Source organism: Centruroides sculpturatus, unplaced genomic scaffold (assembly GCF_000671375.1).
Source record: "Centruroides sculpturatus isolate CEXI.00-Female unplaced genomic scaffold, Cexi_2.0 scaffold490, whole genome shotgun sequence".
Classification (NCBI taxonomy): domain Eukaryota; kingdom Metazoa; phylum Arthropoda; class Arachnida; order Scorpiones; family Buthidae; genus Centruroides; species Centruroides sculpturatus.
In genome coordinates this window covers 359,664-376,761 of record NW_019384667.1, presented here as the reverse complement: position 1 = coordinate 376,761, position 17,098 = coordinate 359,664, and the positions used below count along the sequence as shown (strand labels likewise).

Sequence of the window (17,098 nt, the reverse complement as noted above, 5' to 3'; positions counted from 1 at the left end):
TTTTTAAGATAATTACACTCACATGGCACATGGAACCAAAAAGGTCTGCCATCACTGAGCTAAGCAATTTATTCTCAAACTTGTCATTGGATATTAATTAGTGATGTAACGAATATTCGGTTACTATTCGGTATTCGGCCTATTCTTCACTATTNTCTGAATAATGATTCAACAAAAAAAAATCTAATATTTTATGATAATGAGATAAATAAAATCCATAAAATAAAAGAAAAAAATTATTTTTAAAAACCAACTGAAGTTCTGAAACTTGCTAGAAACTATTGGTTTTCATCAGAAACCTGATCATTAAAGAAATTGGAATAGCCATCCATTCTTGATTTGATAAAAGTTCTAATAAGGTCTAACAAAGTATTTCAGTAATAGATGGACTTTCTTACAATTAAAACATTCTTGCTAACTTTTGTGATTTTCAGAATTTTTGTTTACTTAAGTGGCATTTATTCATTACCATTTTTACAATGATTAACATTAGACTGTTAAAACCATCTATTATTTCCTATAATACAATTGCTAATCCTTATTAACATAATACTATTGTGAATTTGATTTACTGATCATCTAATAACACATAAGCGTGATTAAAATATCTTTTGAAAAATACACAGAAAATCCAATTGTTGAAATGCTGGATTAATACATAAATCATACCAACATCAATAACCAGTAAAGAAGAACAAAAATTTTACTGTCAACTAACATTTTATTCCATTTACAACAGATTTATTTAATATAAGAAATGTAAAACAATTTTCTTGTGTTATTCAATTTAATACACAGAAAATTAAAGATTAGAATTTTTCAATTTCAAAAACTTCTAACATTTAAAATTCAAGACATTTTATTAATACTTTGTATTATGACATATATAAAAACTTCTTGAATAAATTTAAATGTGACAACATGTCATCATGTTTAACTTTATTTTTATTAACTTGTTATACAAAGAATATGATCTACTTCATTTGTAAGCATCACATTCAATAATAAATTTTTGATATTGATATAGTTTTTAGATTATTAAATTAAAAACTCGTAAATAGTTTAAAGTTTTAAATAGATTATTCTTTTTAAATCATTTTGTTAGTCTTTTTAAATTTACTTATTATTAAAATTCAATATAATACACAAAGCATGATTAGGTCTCTGATGACAGCTTATTGTTTAAAAATTTAAATACTAATGAAATTGTAATGTCTTCAATAACTCAATTAAGAACTTAGCTCAATAATAATAATTAATGGATATAAATATAAAAATAAAAACAAATCATCAGTATGAATTGTCATTCCTACTTTAAATCTCTCATTACTTTCTTTTAAAAAAATCTCAATAATTTTTATTTGTTAATAAATTAATCTAATTTCAATGTGTCTGTTAAGTAAAGATTACGTAGTTTTCTCTTCTTTTTTTTTTCAATAATCTTTACATACCACATACCTAATTTAAAATCTCATAAAAGAATATTTTCTACTGTTTAGTTTATAAACAACTGGAGAAGTGTCTAAACTGCACCTGTTTTAAAAATAATTTCCTAACATAAGTTTTCTTTAAATCCATTGATGAATCTTTCATACTAACTGTGAGCAACAAAACATTCAATACAAAAACTAGTCACAAGCTAATCAACTGTAGTTAGAATTATATAAAATGTAACTTTATTTGGTAATAAATTATAATAAATAAATTCATTTTTCTCATTTTCATTCAAAACATAAACACAAAATAAATAAATAAAAAACTAAAATTGAGGAATGCAACGCTGACGACATTCACATTATATCATTAGTAACAGAGTTCAAGATACTATGCCTAACTATTAATGAAATTTGTCACAGTATTTTCATAATTAACTTCTACTTTACTGTTCTTACATATATATAGACAAGCAAATTTTTTTATTATAAATACGATACTGATCAGGTTACCATTAAAGTTTTAAAATTGACTTAAACTGTTAATTATACTGAAAATATGCAATGAATTGTTTAAATTTACAATATTAACATTTTTTCAATTTCTTTCAAATTTTTATAAGCCATTCGCTTTCTTAATCCAATCTCAGCCAAGACATGAAAGAATGTATACTGGAATCCTATCATACAAATTTCACAATTTTCTATATCAAACAATTTTCAAATATATATGGACAAATTGTATGATGATAGATGATAATAATGTAAGATTTGTTTCTGTAATTCCTAAAAGTACAGGTATCTTAATTTTATACACATTTCTGTCATCTATTATAATTATAATTATATTCGTTAAACTGAATTAATTTATCGCCTGTAACCAATTTAGATAATATTAATTAAAATGAAACTTAAAATATCCTTCTAATAAAAAAAAATCTTATTATAACATTCATAGCATTGTTTGCAAAAACAATTTCCTACAGCCTTGACTAATCAGTCCTTCATTATCAATCAATCAAATGCCAGTAAAAAAAGTTGTTAAGTATTGTGAATATAAACATGCAATCAGAAACTTTTATTACTTTTATAGTATAACTCTATTTAACTGTCTATAAGACTTAATAGTGCATGTGAATAATAACAAGAATGAAATTAGCATCTCTTATAACAAGCATCATACATACAACAGAAATGACATTATAGCACAATACACAATACATTCTGCCATTATTCTGAATGATAAGTAATTGTTCAGGGATTTTTAAACAATAAGGTTTTTTATATAAATTTATAATAATCTATATTAGTGGAAATATTAAATTAACATGGAATTTATTAACAGTTTATAAATTATCTTAAATTTAGAAGTGACGCCAGTAGTTATTAAAATTAAATATTAAATTTTTCAGACAATTTAAACAATCAGGATCTCAAAATATATGCTGTTCAAGACAAATACAAAATAAAGTATTTTGAAATCTTCTTAGTCTAGATATCTTCAAGTCTACCAACATAATTAAAACAGTAGAATCAATCATTTCTTGGACATGTAATAAGATCAGAAAATTTCATTTTCTATTTGTTTTCAATTGCATTTTTAATATTTTTTTTTTATTGTTCTATAATGTTTCTGAACTACTGCTAACATATTTTAAACAAAAATTTAGCTTGAATTTGTTTCACTATTAGAACATAATTTGAATTTTGAGATTTCTCAATAAAATTATGTTTTACTAAAGTGAGTTCTTTAAATATTTAAACTGAATCACATCTGAAGCCTTGCTTCTGGTCTCTGGAGATATGTCAGTATGAGATGAAAGTGCTTGGAGTTTTAAATATTTAAATAATCTATTCCAATAAAGTATCATTTTCTTATAATAAACAGAAATGTAACCAGAAATTTCTGAGCATGGGTCACCTATATTGCTGATGGCTTACGTAGATTCAGAATAATGAGATAGGAAACAGTAAACGCAATAGTCCAAGATCATAAGTAACATATTATTGTACCAGCAACTACCACATCATATGCAAACCAGTGATACACATGACAAAGCTCAATAAATAAAAAGNCCCAATGAAAGAACTTCAACAATTAATAATAGTGTTGGAAGATAATTTTACATTTTCCTTCAGTGTGCAAGAATTACACAAAAATTATATTCAGCCTAATTCAGGATATGCTGACTTATTTAATTTCAATGAAATGTATGTCTTGTTGGCTGCAGAACAAAGAAATTATTACTAAGCACATTGTTAAATTTTATCTGTTGACTAGGTATTTTTTCTTAGAGTCAGAATAAATGTAATGAATATAAGAGAAAGCAAAAATTTTATCTAAAGCAGAGGCAATGCACATAAATTTCATTTAATTGGCTAATTTGTAGCTTAGATTTACACAGTAAATAAACAATAATTAGGCTATTTACAGACTATACATAAAAGATTCTTTATACTGAAGCAATTAAAATGATGTGTTTAATGTTTTTATTGAATAATAATAATAATGCTTGCTGTCAATAGAATATTTTTATGTTCATTTTTTGTAATTCTTACATATGAAAATAAAACGTTTTTGTTAATGCAGAATTAATGTGACTTAAAATATTAAATAACAGCAACATCACAAAGATTTTCAGTATATTTCTATACTGTGACTACTAAGTCACAGTATAGTGGTCAATAACCTTACTTTATACTAAAATATTAAATAACAGCATAATCACAAAGATTTTCAGTATATTTCTATACTGTGACTACTAAGTCACAGTATAGTGGTCAATAACCTTACTTTATACTAAAAATGGATAGTGTTAACACAGGTGGGCAGAACTATTTGTTGTAGTAGGCTTGAAAAGTTGATCTGCTTAACTGCAAATAGAATATTATATCACTAACCAAGCAGTATTTCCACCTCACCATGTCTTTATTTGCATTTGTTAGATCAGCTGAAACTTCTTCATTAATACAACATACTGTACTATGCTAAAATTAATGAAAAGTTTATTTTTTCTGTATTTAAACAAGGAAACTATTTTACTTACTGATAAAAAATTTCATAATTAACTAATTCAAAGTTTTACTCAATATTTCACAAAGTGATTAAAATGTAAAAACATTGAAATAACATAATTTGGAAGACAATTTAATCTGTTATAAAGTATAAAATAATTACAAATAAATGAATACAAGAAGTACAGCTTGATAATGATATTGGATTTTTTATACACCATTTTAAACTCTCAGAACTATTACTGATTTTATTTTGAAAATATACTAATAATAAGCATTTCAATAGAACTTGATGATAATTCCAATCAAAATACAATTTTTCTGATATCTTTCCAAAGACACTAACAATAAAAATTTGCAGAGGTATATATTTTGTAATATTACTAATAAACATTCAATTTTTACTGGAATAAGGATTTTTTGGTATTAATTTTAGTAAATATATCCAGTTTTTGGAGTTCTTCAAATATTTAGATATTAGTAATTATTCAATATGTACTATATTTAATTACAAACATGTTTGGTCATTTTTAAAGATCATTCTCAGGTATAATGCGAATATTGAACTCCTTAGAGTTTTATATTCTACCTGAGAACAATCTTTAGAAATGGCCAAAAATGTTTGTAATTAAACTGTTTTTGCTGTTTATAATGGTTTTCTGGATTTCTGAATTTCCATTATTGCAGTTTTTATTTTTATATGCTGTATTTCTGCACATATAAGAGCATGGTCTTACATCTGAAAGTTGCTTATTTTCTCACTTTCAATACATTTTCTAAAATTGTAATTTGAATGTTATGCACTATACACTCTGCCTAAAGATTTAGAAATGTTGAAAGAACTTGTTTTTTTGTTTAAAAAATTTTCAAGTTTTAATGCCAAAAGACAATGTAGTTTATAATTGAACGTGCTCTTAAATGCAAGAAAAACAATATCAAAAAAAATCTTTTTCAAACAGAAATATATTATTATTTTTTTGTTCTTTTAACTGCAATCTTATAACTGGATTACTTTCAAACAATAACCTTTGAATTCAAATTACTATAATTTATAGAGGTAAAAAAGTATTAACAAACTTATATATAATTTATTTGTAATTAAAAACATCTTTTTTATATATTAAATTCAAAGTATTTTTTTGAAAAAATAAATTAGTTTCTATAGGGTCCATCTTGAAATATATATATAAATCTATTTGCCAGTTTTCTATACATAGAATGTTGTGACTTGTGTTAAGAAGTTCAGAACAGATTTTTTATATTCCAGAAGATGGGCACAATAGTGCCAGAAATGTTTCAGTTCAATAAAAAAAAAAAATTCTTAACAGTAAAAATACTGCTTCAAAAAAGTAACTTTTACAGTTTTTATGATACTGTTAACATATAAAATACTACATTTTTGAAATATTTCTAATTTATATGTTTATGCTTACAGATTAAATTTTTAGTAGATTTTTACTTAAATTATATGCACACCAGGAGCTAGTTCATATTTAATAATTTATGAAAAATTAGAAATATATACTGCATTGTATAATGAAAGGATTATTGCAATTTGCCACACACAATGGACAAAAAATAAATATTTCTTAGTGATTTGCATAAAAGAGTATGCAATTTATAAATCGAAATTCAAGGTAACATAAAATAATTTAATTTGTATTAATAAATTTATTAAAACAAAATAAAATAATGCTTAAATTTAAAAAATTTCAATAAAAATTGTCATAATGAACAAAATCTCATTAAAAAAAAAAAAACACTATTTCAAATTTTTAAAATATGATTTTAAAGTATTATTTTCTATTGTAAAAGTTGCTGCACATTCAAATTCTGTTTTAATTTGATTGCTGCAGCTCATGCCTTGAAAAACAATTAAAATGGTAAAATTCTTAATATTTAATTAATTATTTAAAATAATTCTCATCACAATATTGCTAATTTTTATTGTTTTAAATCACAACTACAAAGATATTAATAATAATAAATTATATCAATTATTCTTACAATGTAAAATTTTCCATTTGAAACTAATGTAAAAAAAATCCATATGTATTTTTCCTTCTACTTCTTTATACACTTATGAAACATAAATCAAAATTTGAACAATCAGATAATTCTAACTGATTCATTCTATTCCAAAAATAGTTCAAGCTATTGTTCCTCATACAATATAGACTAAAAGAGTTTATTGACAGATATGAAACTAAATTCTAAATGTGATTTAACAAGTGGTTTGAATGATCAATTTGCTAATAACTATTACTTTAATTTTCTTATATTATTAAATTGTTCTCAAACATTTAGTTAAACAGATCAATCATAAAAATCAATAAAAGTATAAAGCAGTAACAATATTATTTACTGTAACACAAAAGAAAAGCTTCCAAGTTAAAAGATAAAATATTGCAATCAAGAATATGCATATTTAATGAATAATTCATAAGCATCATTCATAACAAAAGATCAACAACATTATATAAACTGTATTTGTTCATGTTAATAATTACTCCAATATTTAAAATTTTAATATTTACAAGCGATATAATTTATAGCATCATTACCTTCTCATCAAATTTAACATAATATTTCTAAATTTATATTAATGTTAAATTTATTATCAAGACAGAACTGTTTACTATTCATTTTTAAAATTATATTTTCGTTAAGCGTGGTAATGAAATTTAAACATCTTAAAAAATGTAAATAAAATAATAAATTTTACTTCAAATTTTTATTCTAATTAACCATTCTAAATGTTAAAAGTTGTCAATTTTTTTTTATAGCATTATTTTATATCATTTCAATGCTAATATTCTTTTATATGCTTTACTTTCTCTACCAAAATTTATAATATCAAGTTAACAGATGCTTTAAAAAGAGTATTTTACATAAATATGTTACAAAATACACAATAAGTATTTTTAAATGCTATATCATTTATTATTGTACATATATTTACTTTGGTAAATTTATTTAAGCATAAGTATAAAAAAACTAAATCTTTGTAGAAAAAAAAAATGATTTTTGTTATATTACAATTTGAATATCTTCAATCTTGCTACATCTCTGCATGAAAATGTAAAAGAAAATCATATGAATTTATTGAATGAGGATAACACATCAAAAAATTGTAAAGTACAATGAAATATGCATTTGATAAATAACTTTTGATATATACTATTGCAGAATTCTAGAATATGTCTTCGAGTAAGTGTTATCAACATTTATTTTTCAAAGAGAACTGTTTTTTGTTGAATTAAGAACATAACAGATAGCAATAAAATTCAAAATGCATTCACATTTGTTCCCAAGTGAAATATTCTGATAAGAAAAGTTAAAAAAAAATTTCATTCAGATCAATTTCAAAAAATCGAATTAACAAAAAATTCCTGGCAAATAAAAATACTTTCTACATAGATTTAACATAAAAAAGTGAAAAATTTAATTACTGAAAAGCTATCCAAATTTAATAAATCAGTTAAAGAATCTATGAAAAGTTCTGACTAGCTTCAAAACTATCTCCTGATATTGTTTGATTGTTGAATCTTAAATAAAGATAATTTTTATTTATTTTTATTATTCTATTTTTAAAAATTGATAAGACGTCGACATAATTGATTTGATAATCAACAAAAATATAATTAGATGAGCTAGGTTATACGAAATTCATTAAAAGCAAAATTTAAATTTGTACTTAAAAGATTACAGCTAAAATATACATATATTGTATGAACTATCAATTAAATAGACATTTGATCCTTTATTTGAAAATGCTCAGTAGCAATACTTTGAAAATACAGTAATACCTCGACTTACATGAACCCGGAGTTATGCGATTTTCAAATCTCGCCGATTCGTCTTTTGTTTGAGCGCCACGCAACTCTTGATTACTCATTCCCCCCACACTATTGTTCAGCTTACATGTTCGGACGTGTCTTGCAGAATCGACACATTGCTACAATTTATTTTGTGTTATTTATTTCTAAGTTTGTTATATGTACGGAGCCTTGAGAGACTCTATGTGGTGATTTCTTGTAACCATGAACGAATCAAAAGATGAGATAAGAATAGCAAGAACATTTATTAGCTTACATACACTCGGCTTGGATTTTACACAAATTGCAAAATTATAACCTGACTTACATGAATTCAACTTACGCGGTTATCGCTCGGTTCTACCTATTGCATAAGTTCGGGGTATTACTGTAATATACTTATTAAATTATTATTCTTTTAAAAGCTCATAAAAGTAAACAACATGTTGATAGATAAATAATTACTTAGTAAGCAATCCAATATCTTTAATAAAAGAAATATTTTTCATCAGGTATCTGACTCCTCAACTTACATCATTCAATCAACATATCAAAAATGATGTAAAACATATTAAAATAGAGTGAATTTCTCATATTAAAACCAAAGTTTTTAAACAAAAACATTTCTTTTATTAAAAAGGTATTGTCTTTCTTGACAAAGAAAGATAATACCTTTAATAACTAATTTGTTTATTATTCTTTAGAGAGTATTTAAAATCATATTCATAGCATTTTAAATAGAGCAAACAAGAAAAAAAGTGCAAGAAAATCACTTGAATTTTGCTTGTTTTATTTTTCATGTTTAAGTTCCATTAAAACAATTTTTGAATAATATAGACAAATAAACTTCAAAAAATTATAAGTCTAAATCTTTATTTTTAATTTAACAGAAAAAGGTACATTTATGATAAATGCATAGAAAAACTAAGAATTAAATGCTTAATCTTCAAAATAATTTATAAACTAATGTTAGTACTTTCATTAATCATCATACAATTAATTAATTTTACTAAAATTAAATATTTGTGTGTGTTTAATTTCAATACGTAACAAGTATCTATATCAATAAATAACTTATCTTACTATTCAGAAACAAATAATAATTTATATCAATTTTCTCAGTTTGTTTTATAGCATTATTTAAAAAAAATGAGAAAATTCTAAATTATCTCTTTTCTTTTCTTTTCTTTTTTTGTCTAATATTCAAAATTTATTATGACGACTTAATGGATTCTTAATGACCAATTACTGTTATCCAATATTTCAACTTGCTTCTACAATTAAATGTAAATGACAATTATCTATAAAATAAATTTTATTGTGATAAATTACAATGAAAAATAGAAATGTGCTCTCTATTAATCATCAAAAGAAATTCAGAGTAAAATGTTAAATTGCACATTTGAAATAATACTGAATTATAGGTTTTTTTTTTTTAAACCAAGTAATTTCAATTCTTTTTATGTGATAAATTAATGTTCTTATAAGAAATTAGTTAAGAATTTAGTATAATTTATATACTTAATTTCATATCATAAATGTTTTATTTAAACATATTTTACTTTAAATGTGGAAAATAATAATAGTAATTCACTAATTTTATTTATTTTAACAATATCAAATTCCTCTAAACTGTCCATAACTTGTAATCCCCAATTGCTAAGTTAACAAAAGCACAAATAATCAATAAAAACATTTTAAAATTTTGTTTAAAATATTTTGTAATAAAAATGCTCCTACAAATCTTCCATTACTTATTTTATGTAATATCCATCTGTGTCAAATGTTTTTGATATAAAATATATATTACATCTATAATATAAACATATATATTTATGAATACAAATATACTCAGTATATTCACACATACTTAAACTATATATTTAATTTATCAGAGATAGTAAATTCACAAAACCTAAGAATCACAGAAAAGAATTTTCAGTAATGTAAGAGCTGCATCTTAAGAATAATGCATAAATATAAATTTATGTATGTCTGTAATCTTATGAGCTAGCTAGCTGTATACATATATTCTATCACATTTTTAATCCTGTAAAATTACAATTATAAACTATGAGTATCTTTGAAACTCATGACTCTGCTCTGGGCCAGATCTTTCGGTCCAGAGCAGGGAATAAGTCCATGAATCTCATCTTTAGATTACTTTCAAAGATGAGGTTTCTCATCAAAGGCAAGGACCTCAAAAGCAGCAGTAAGTTAAATTCTGTTTGGCTTCTTATCATTACAAATTAGTTTTGCTACATAAATTAATTAAAATTTATATATATATANATTATTCAAGAAAATAAATAATTTATGATTATTTAATAAAAGTTTTATGTACAAATTTATTATTTAATTAATTTATTTATTTATGTTTATTGTTGTTTTTTGCTTATTGTTTTTCTCAGAAGTTTCTAAGTCATTGATGATTTTATCTTATGTACAAGTACTCAAAAAACTAAAAACAATACTGAATCAAAATAGCATTGCTTTTTGGAATTTATTAATTATGAACTATAATATTTAATCACACTTTTCTAGCCTCAACTAATTAAATTATTTTTGTAAAATAAGTTATTGAATGAGTTGCAATAGGACTACAGCTTATTCAATAAAATGAATATATTTAAAGAAAGGAAATAACCCCGTAATCAAATGATAACAAGATGACTCAAACAAAAAATAAATAAAAGATATTGACTTCTACATTTAAATCCATTATCAATGGATGTAATAATGTATACAGCATAATATTCATTATAAAGGAACAATGTTCAAAATTTACAAACAATTTAAAATTTTCAAAGTCTGGTTTACATATTACAGTTAGACTTTGGTAAACTAATATAGTGAATCATTCAAATTGTTTAAATGTAACAAACTTAATTGTTCCAAATTCAGCTAAAATAACTTTTTGTTCTTCTACAGAGATATTTGAAGTGGTTGAAATTCATAAAAAGACACACATTAAATATGTTTCAAGAAGCATCATTCTCAAATGCCAAATTTAAACAAAAAGTAAATAAGTCCAACTCAAAAAATATTTGATTTAGTAATTCTTCTAGTGACCAAGATGATAAAATTTTTGATGTTCTGCATGAACACATTTAAATTATTTTAAATTTTAAGCATTTTTTGCATTCTACATTTCAATGTTCTATGAAATCTGTTAGTTTCTATATTCAAAAAAAACTTTTAAAAAATAAAATAAAACTCATGCAGAATGTCAAATATTCAGAGCATTACACATATTGTTAAATAAAATATTTTTAAATTTGTGCTGATCTCATTTAAACACAGTATCTAAGGATATGGAGAAAGTTTTTCAAAAATGTTTAATGTATGTGTGTGTATGCGTGTGTGCTTTCTCTTTTTAATCTGAGCTTTTAGTTTTATTTGTAATGGACTATTAGCAGAATGTCATCAAAGTCAAATGAGAGTAGCCTTTAAATGAACTTCTATTATCCTATTGTTATAATACATAACTCTGAGTAACTTACATAAAAAAAAAATATAAATAAGTAAATTTTAGTTTTGTAATCATTCTTATCATAAAATAACTCTGAAATGAAAAAATTCAAAGAATATAATATTCTATTTATTTCAACAGAAATATTTCTGAATAACTATATCTCTAACATGCTTAAAGCAATTTGTAATTTTTATATATATTTAATAACTGTAATTACCAATATTAGATAATGGAAAAATTGTAATTAAGATCAAAGAATTCCAAAATACAAGATAAACTGCGTACAGTACTGAAATTTGTATTTTAGGAGATTTTTTTGTTCGTTTATTATCTATATTTAATAAAGAAGAAGAATTTTAACAAAATGACTAAAGAATTTTTTATGGTGAAAATAGAATATTTAATTTAAAAAGATGGAATCAGAAGATTACATTGAAGTTAAAAATGCTGTAGTGACTACATGGCTAGATACATCTGAATCAAAGATAAAATTCTCTAGATGAAAAATAGAGCATTAAATAACATAGCAGAAAGATTGTTGATAAACATGATGACATAAATTTGCTCTCTGGTATTGTATTTAAAGTTAGTTAATTTGTATTCTTAAAATAAAAACTGAATAAAAAATGAATACTGTTTCAGCTACATGCAAAGATTGAAAAGATGATCTTCAGCTTTAAATAGTTGGCAATTGGAAAATGATCTTTGAATAGTCTTTCAATTTAGAAAAAAAGTAATACAGTAGTGATTAACTAAGGTTCTGTATTATCTGAGGCAAACCCATAAGTGAATATACTACTATTCTTTTACTGTAATTCATTAATTAAAGAAAGTTTAAAATGATAACATGTATTACAAAATGATTTGTTTCTGTTACCTTTTATTGTTTATCTTTAATGTGAGATAAATCATTCATATTAAAATACAACTGCAACATTGCACATTTTTATTATTAAGACTACTGTACTTATTAGCCGTATAATAAATGATGTAAAATATAATGAAAAAATGATATGATTAAATTTTCTAAAGGTATAAAAGGAGACTTAATTTAAAAGTGATATACCACATACATCTTTCATATTCATAATTTTTATTCTAAAACGCCCATGGCAATGGGTTTTATTCAATTTTTCAGTTATCCAGGATGGCATCAGTCAACATTACCTAAGATAATCAGTGTTCTACTATAGTCATAGAATGAAAATTCTTTCATAAAATTCAATTGAATTATCACTTTAACCTTTTTGCTTTTTTTTTTATTTTACTTTACTTTCACTTGTATTATTTTTCTAGAATATCCAGCATACAATTTGATTCTTATCTTCCTAACTTACTCAAAAATATACTATCACTACTACTGTACAATGAAAATTATGTAATATATGTATTTCTTCTATATAATACACACAATTTTTTTCAGATTTCAAATATTTCCTTTGATTTTTCTGTTAAAATTTCTATTAGTGCATTCAAGTCTTTACACAATATATATTTATATTAAAAACCACTAAAATTTAATTCTTACTTTTAAAATATAACAATTACTTAAAGAACAAAAATATCATTTTCTAAAAGATGTGAATGCTTATATATCAGATTTTCAGATACAAACACTTGAAATATTATGTCAAGTCACCACCAGATAGTTGCAAAAGTTTTATTAAGATAATAATTATCACAAATGCATTTCATGAAAATAAACATAATATTATGATTATATTCTAGTAAAATTATTAAGTTATATATAATAATAATATCAACATTAACTTATCATTATCTAATCAATGTGAAACTAATTATCATATAAAAGACACTTAACAATATAACTAATTTAATACAACTATATCAAACATAATAAAATAAATGTTTATTGCATAATTATTTTAAAATTAATTATCGTCATAAATTTATCAATATGGTATTAGAATTTAAGATACACTTCTTTAACATTCTGATTTCTAATTTGAATCCCCCTATCTTTAAAGGCATATTCATATTTATCATTTTCTTATCTGTGTTATTACTTAGGAAAGCCAAAACAAATTATTACACTACTCATTTAATATAGAACATTATGTCCATTATTCAAGAAAATAAATAATTTATGATTATTTAATAAAAGTTTTATGTACAAATTTATTATTTAATTAATTTATTTATTTATGTTTATTGTTGTTTTTTGCTTATTGTTTTTCTCAGAAGTTTCTAAGTCATTGATGATTTTATCTTATGTACAAGTACTCAAAAAACTAAAAACAATACTGAATCAAAATAGCATTGCTTTTTGGAATTTATTAATTATGAACTATAATATTTAATCACACTTTTCTAGCCTCAACTAATTAAATTATTTTTGTAAAATAAGTTATTGAATGAGTTGCAATAGGACTACAGCTTATTCAATAAAATGAATATATTTAAAGAAAGGAAATAACCCCGTAATCAAATGATAACAAGATGACTCAAACAAAAAATAAATAAAAGATATTGACTTCTACATTTAAATCCATTATCAATGGATGTAATAATGTATACAGCATAATATTCATTATAAAGGAACAATGTTCAAAATTTACAAACAATTTAAAATTTTCAAAGTCTGGTTTACATATTACAGTTAGACTTTGGTAAACTAATATAGTGAATCATTCAAATTATTTAAAAGTAACAAACTTAATTGTTCCAAATTCAGCTAAAATAACTTTTTGTTCTTCTACAGAGATATTTGAACTGGTTGAAATTCATAAAAAGACACACATTAAATATGTTTCAAGAAGCATCATCTCATTCTCAGATGCCAAATTTAAACAAAAAGTAAATAAGTCCAACTCAAAAAATATTTGATTCAGTAATTCTTCTAGTGACCAAGATGATAAAATTTTTGATGTTCTGCATGAACACATTTAAATTATTTTAAATTTTAAGCATTTTTTGCATTCTACATTTCAATGTTCTATGAAATCTGTTAGTTTCTATATTCAAAAAAAACTTTTAAAAAATAAAATAAAACTCATGCAGAATGTCAAATATTCAGAGCATTACACATATTGTTAAATAAAATATTTTTAAATTTGTGCTGATCTCATTTAAACACAGTATCTAAGGATATGGAGAAAGTTTTTCAAAAATGTTTAATGTATGTGTGTGTATGCGTGTGTGCTTTCTCTTTTTAATCTGAGCTTTTAGTTTTATTTGTAATGGACTATTAGCAGAATGTCATCAAAGTCAAATGAGAGTAGCCTTTAAATGAACTTCTATTATCCTATTGTTATAATACATAACTCTGAGTAACTTACATAAAAAAAAAATATAAATAAGTAAATTTTAGTTTTGTAATCATTCTTATCATAAAATAACTCTGAAATGAAAAAATTCAAAGAATATAATATTCTATTTATTTCAACAGAAATATTTCTGAATAACTATATCTCTAACATGCTTATAATGAAATTAATTCCATTATAAAATAATATGTAAAATATACAACTAAACAAATGTTTCTACCAGAATATATAAAGTACAGAAGATCTGAAATTGTCTATATTTTAATAAAATACATTTTAAATTACTCTGAATTCAATGTCATCAAATAAACCTTCTAACAGTTCACCATGTTAAATTATATGCAATATTTATAAAAATTAATTGCAGCACAAGAAATTATAATATAATACAAGTTTATACAAGTCAATAATACTAGCATATTTCAAAAAAAAAAAAATTCCTTTTGTTGTTAAAATGATGTTTTAATATGTTCTTTTTTTTACTTTATATCATATACTATTGCATAAAAAATATTTTATACAGTTCTTCTCTATTTGAAATTCTAAACACATACAAAATTTATAATGTCATATAATAAAGAATTACTTTACTGTAATCTATGCAAATTACGTACTATTTAAAACTCTTTTAACGAAATGAATTATATTTTACGACGAAAAATGTTTCAACTTATCTCCATGTAACAATTTATATTCAAGGTTACATCAATGAATCATTGAAAATATTTCTAACATCTTGGTATCATTAACATCCCACTATATTATATTAAGAAACCATTTCTTAAATTCCCAATAATACATGACATATAAAATCTACACTAAAATGAGACTTTCATGAAATGCATTTTGTCAAATATACATCATTATTTTTTATCACAGTTAAAAATCAACAATGAATACCAATAAATAAAAGTCAAAATTTTTAACTGGAATATTTATTCCAGTTAATCGCAGAGAGAGGATTTTTATCTAAAAAAGTCTGTTTAAAAATTCAGGTTATTAAAATATTGAAGATTTTTTTCTATTTATGATATAATCAAAGATTTTTTAATGATTTATAGGATACTTACAAATCTTATTTGTGCACATTTTGAATTTTTGATATACTGTACAATATTTATCAAAATTTCATGCTGTAATTTAAAGTGTAAAATTTTCTTAAAAAAAAAATGAAAAATTTAATTCAAAATTTATTTTCGAAAATTTTTGATAAAAATTTGTCCTAAATAACTTTATTGATAAAATATATATATATATTCATTTTGAATAATTTGTTTTGAACTATTTACATATGAATTTAAGCTTTAAAATATTAAGAATGTGATCTTAAATGTTAATTTTTTTTTATATAAAACTATTCTTCAGATCATTTTCAGATGTGTAGTCAAAAATGTAATGAATTCAAAATAAATATAAATATTTTTATAATGTTAATGTAATAGACATTAAAATACAAGTCCATTTAATTTAATGTTTTAGTTTTATTTTATGTTTTTTTAATATAATGTTCCCAAATTACTGTATGTAAAAACTGACAGAGTGGTTTGATTTTCTAAACGTTAGAAATTTCAATTTCAAAATAATTCTTGATTGCTGTTCTTAATGTTACGTTCAATTGGTCTGAAAATGAAACTTACCAGTTCTGAAAAGTGTTCAACAGAATAAAGGTTTTTCTGTACACTTTTATATAATTTGCTATTGAGTTATTTACTTTAAAATTATTAAATAGAGTCATCTGATAAGGACTTGTGCTCAATGTTTTATGACAGACTCTTACATTAAACATTGCTTCAAAAAATACTTTAAATATCTTAAAAAATCTATAAGTTTAACCTTTAATATTTTGCATTTGTTAAATTTATTAAATTCTCGAGGCATTCCTTTCTTAATTTAGTATAAATTATTCCTTTTAATCCTTTACTAATCAATAAACAAAAAACTATGAATCCGTTACCAATGAAAAAAATGTAACTAAAGTCAAAAGGGCAACTATTTAACAGAATCATTATAGCATTAATAAAGAATGTTTAATAATAAATTAATAAGGATTATAATTAATAAAGAATATTT

At 22.8% G+C, this 17,098-nt stretch overlaps 1 protein-coding gene across 10 annotated transcripts in view; it reads right to left on the bottom strand.

The window, feature by feature from the left end:
- Positions 1 to 17,098, bottom strand: part of LOC111626671 (AT-rich interactive domain-containing protein 1B-like) — a 162,764-nt gene that overhangs the window by 137,759 nt on the left and 7,907 nt on the right. The window contains exon 1 of one of the 10 annotated variants that reach the window (XM_023370146.1): positions 5,882 to 5,902. The exons of the other annotated variants lie outside the window; for them this stretch is intronic. The gene's annotated coding sequence lies outside the window, so the exon portion shown is untranslated. Of the gene's footprint in view, positions 1 to 5,881; positions 5,903 to 17,098 lie in introns of those variants that run through there. 10 annotated transcript variants of the gene reach the window in all.